The sequence below is a fragment of the Macrobrachium rosenbergii genome, chromosome 6 (genome assembly GCF_040412425.1).
Source record: "Macrobrachium rosenbergii isolate ZJJX-2024 chromosome 6, ASM4041242v1, whole genome shotgun sequence".
Lineage (NCBI taxonomy): Eukaryota > Metazoa > Arthropoda > Malacostraca > Decapoda > Palaemonidae > Macrobrachium > Macrobrachium rosenbergii.
Genome location: NC_089746.1, coordinates 6,439,695 through 6,443,869, shown reverse-complemented (window position 1 = coordinate 6,443,869; position 4,175 = coordinate 6,439,695). Strand labels below are relative to the sequence as shown.

Below are 4,175 nucleotides of genomic sequence, written 5' to 3'. Positions count from 1 at the left end.
TGCATATAATTTTTGTCATCATGTGGATGTAATCCCCTAAATTTTTTGCATATAATTTTTGTCATCATGTGGGTGTAATCCCTGTAAATTTTTGCATATGATTTTTACATCATATGGATGTAATCCCCCTGAATTTTTGGCATATAATTTTTACATCACATGGATGTAATCACTCTTAGTTTTTCAAAGGCGACAGAAAAAATAACGTAAAATGATTGTCCCTCTTCAAGGCCGAACGAACACTGACCAGCAAGTTCACGGTTTGTCACACAGCGATCCTGATTCGCCTCTTCATTTTTCTGGCCTCGCATATTTTTGGAAGAAAAAAGAAAGAAGAGAAAGAAAATGCCCAGAAAATATTGGACTGGCTTCCGCACGACCGAATTTTTCCGCTGCATAACTGCCTGCCTCATAAACAATTCTTTTCCGGGGAACAGCTTTTTAGTTATCTGAAAAGAAAACTATTGTGCCGGCTTTGTCTGTCCGTCCGCACTTTTTCTGTCGCACTTTTCTTCTGTCCGCACTTTTTCTGTACGCCTTCATATCTTAAAAAAAACTACTGAGGCTAGAGGGCTGCAAGTTGGCATGTTGATCATCCACCCTCCAGTCATCATCAAACATACTAAATTGCAGCGCTCTAGGCTTAGTAGTTTTGATTTTATTTAAGGTTAAAGTTAGCATAATCGTGCGTCTGGCAACGATATAGGTCAGGCCACCACCGGCTCGTGGTTAAAGTTTCATGGTCCGCTGCTCATACAGCATTATACCGAGACCGCCGAAAGATGGTCTTGATTATACGCTGTAGCGGCTGTATAGAAAACTTCGGCGCATTTCTTGTATTGGATGAGTTCTCGAATAGAATCACTTTCCCGATACCGTTGATGAGTTCTCGAGAGAGAGAGAGAGAGAGAGAGAGAGAGAGAGGAGGTGTGATGTGCATGTTGTTATGATGCAACTTTAATGATGGCGATGGATTATGGTCTGTTATTTTTTTACTGCTTGCACTTCTGAGAAAATTTCAGTGCGGTGCGTTACAGTTTGAGTACAGATAAATGTTTTCATTCTGTAGTTCAATTCTGATCAGTAATGAAATTTTATAAAAAAAAAATTACATGAGCTTCATAGAAAATTTCATAACAGTACGATGTAGTTTGGATACAGAGATACTATTTTTATGTAATTTTGGCTCAGCTCTGAATAAACATGAAATCTGATTCCAAAAATGATTTTTACTGGAGCTTCTTAAAAAATTTTCGTACAAGATATAATTTGAATGCAGAGGAATATTTTCGTTGTGGTTCAACCGTGGATATACATGAAAGGTATTATTTCCCATTTTTGCTGCACCAGCTCCATAATTCTAGGCCTACGTCACCTCAGGCATAATCGAGATAGCCTAATATGCCTCTAGCAGTTGAAATGGCCAAATCCGAAGCAAGCACTTGTTTTAGGACCCAACAATCCCAAAGTGGTCGTTACCTGAGCTTTCGTCACTGAGTCCCGGATGGGAGGTTAGCCGCCAGTGACGGCTGCCGGCTGTTTTCAGATTTCAAGCCAGTTTCTCTTCGCCTTCCAGACCTGGCGTGTGTGTTTATGTGTGTGTCCATACGTACGTTGCTTTTCCGACTTTACACCAAGGAGTGCTATTTGCTTTTATTGCGTACTAAGCGTTTTTTTTGCTTGACTTGCTTGCGGAAGAGTTTGTCATGCTTTTCTGGAAAGAAAAGAAAAATTACTGAACGTTGCTAAAAACTTTGCACAGTTGCACCGCCCTGGAGAATTATGAAGGTAATAACGCAAACTTATTTGACTTCATATATTTTCCGCACAAACCTCTTATTTTCATAAGGAAACAGGAATAGCCCGCCCTATGGCATACTTTTTGGCCGGCGCTGCCAAATCTCAATTTCGCTGACACGTGGTCAGCGAGGCATTTAAAAGACTAGTTCGATCAAAAACAACTTTGGTCACCTCAAGCAGCCAATGAGTGTCAGTGGACAGTATGGATAGCCCAAGGGATAGCCAAAGCGCATCAGAGATCTCTCCACCGCCCTTGGAGCGTCTTCACTCTCAGAAACAAGAAGGGAGTTGTGTAATCAATGGTAAATTATTTTTCTTCTAAGTCATGAATAGTTAACCAACAGAGGCACTGAAAACATCTAATTACGTTACCAATAAATAACTGCTAACATAGAATACCGATAATCAAATGACTTGAAAAACAATTCCTGCCGAACCACCCTCACAAATTTGGTGTTGATGCATTAAACTCATTGATTTTATTATAACAACTATGACTTATTTCATTAAGCGCGCACACAAAGTTAGTTCAATAGGAACAACCAAAATTTACTCAACGCTGTTTCTTTAGTAAACGAAGTACAGTAAATGACAGATCTCAAGTAAAGCCATAAACAAGAAATTAACCTCAAGGGTGAGATTAAAAAGGGATAAATAGTTACGGCAGCGCTGTATTCTTTTCCTGCCACCACCCAGCGATCTTAGAATGGTAAACGAACTTATAGAACAAATTGTAAGTCAGGCGAGAGAGCATTTGTACACTGTGCTCCAAGACTATACTACAAAATACCGCCTGAAGTGAAGACCATACAAGAAGAAAGCAAATTTAAAAAAGATCTAAAGACTCGCGTATTCTGCAGGAGCTACGATACTGACGAGAAAACACGAAAAGACAGTTATAAAATATAGGAAGCACCTTATTTTGAAAACGTACAAGGGCCCGCCAGAGAGGGAATCATCCCTGTGGAGGGCTGTGCATAAAACCAAAGTGAAACAAGGTGAAAGTGAAACAATTTCCCCCGGGCCAATTGTGATGGAAAAGGTAAGCGTAATGAGTCTTGGATTGGTTTTGCCGTAATTTTATGACTTGCCTTGTTGTTGTACAGCTATTTATCATGGCTAAAAGAACGTTAAGCATAAAGTCGATTGAAATGGTGCTGCGAACATTTTGTGTTGTGCGTACGAGAGCGCGCAGATGTGTGGTGTTTTAAGTCTTAGAGAACGTTGACACGTAACGTCGTCTTTCACTTCAGGCTCTCTCGATCGTCGTTTGAGGTTTAGATTTTTCTCCCAAGAATAAAAAAAAAAATAAAAAAAAGCTGGGGAGGGGGCGGGAGAGGAACTGTGCCGTCATTGGGACTAAGTGGTGTGTAAATGCTTATTTCTTCGTCATTGTCATGTTTGTCGCCCCCAAAAAAAAAAATAGAAAAAAATAGAAGTTGTTTTAATAATAGTTTCCTCTTTCGATATGTTCAATCTCTTCACTTTTAATATTTTATGACTTATCAAGAAGCGAGGAAATCTCGTGGAGAACAATAGTTATTACCTGTCGAGAAGAGTAGGTTGTTTTACGGAAGACTCCACCCCTCCCACATTATAATTTATATTCTTGGGTAAAACACATCAAAACAAAAATTTTTATCGATACATAACCTTCACTAATATTGACAAAAATAATAAAATACGACTTACAAGGTAAGACAATACCGGCCCTCCACCCCCCTCCATAGCTAATACGGCAAAATTGTAACCAGTAAACACCCCTAAGTTACGTTAGGTTGGTATTTTTAAGTTCTTTTAGTGCCCTGTCATTTCCTAGCCATTTGTGCATGAAAAACCCAAAATGGTTTTCCATGCAAAAATGGCTGGCTGGAGTCTTCCGAAAAATTACCCTGAGCTATATTCTTGATCAAAGATATTAGAGTAAATTTTAAAATACACCCCCTCTCCCCCCAAAAAAAAAAATGGCGAAGATGTTCATTTAGCCATATAAGGTCAACGGTATATCGTCAAACGATTTTTAGAGCAATAAGTTGCCTGTTTTTTAATTTGGCTGTTTTTTAATTTGGCCGTCTTGTTTTGAACGTCTGACGTTTGACGATCGCCGTTAAACCATGAACGATCATCGCTGAGCGGTAATCTCACCGAGCAATACCTTCAGGTTCTTTGCAGTAACCGTTCGGGCCCCAGCTGCTTTGTTCTCTGACATTTTTATTAATTTCGATCAGTTCTTAGGTCTCCCCTGATCAGGCTTATTTTTTTTTTCTTTTTTTTTTTTTACCCTTTATGCCCATTTTACATTGCTTCAATGTTTACCTGTTGACGAGATCCTTTGGATATGACCTATTGAGTCTCAGTAACTAATCTTCAGTCAC

At 39.3% G+C, this 4,175-nt stretch overlaps 1 long non-coding RNA gene across 1 annotated transcript in view; it reads left to right on the top strand.

Moving 5' to 3' along the window:
• Nucleotides 1–1,544: 1,544 nt before the first annotated feature.
• The window catches only part of LOC136839132 (uncharacterized), a 26,014-nt gene continuing 23,383 nt past the window's right edge, over nucleotides 1,545–4,175 (top strand). The window contains exon 1 of the long non-coding RNA XR_010853214.1: nucleotides 1,545–1,788. This is a non-coding gene — a long non-coding RNA (uncharacterized lncRNA). The remainder of the gene's footprint in view (nucleotides 1,789–4,175) is intronic.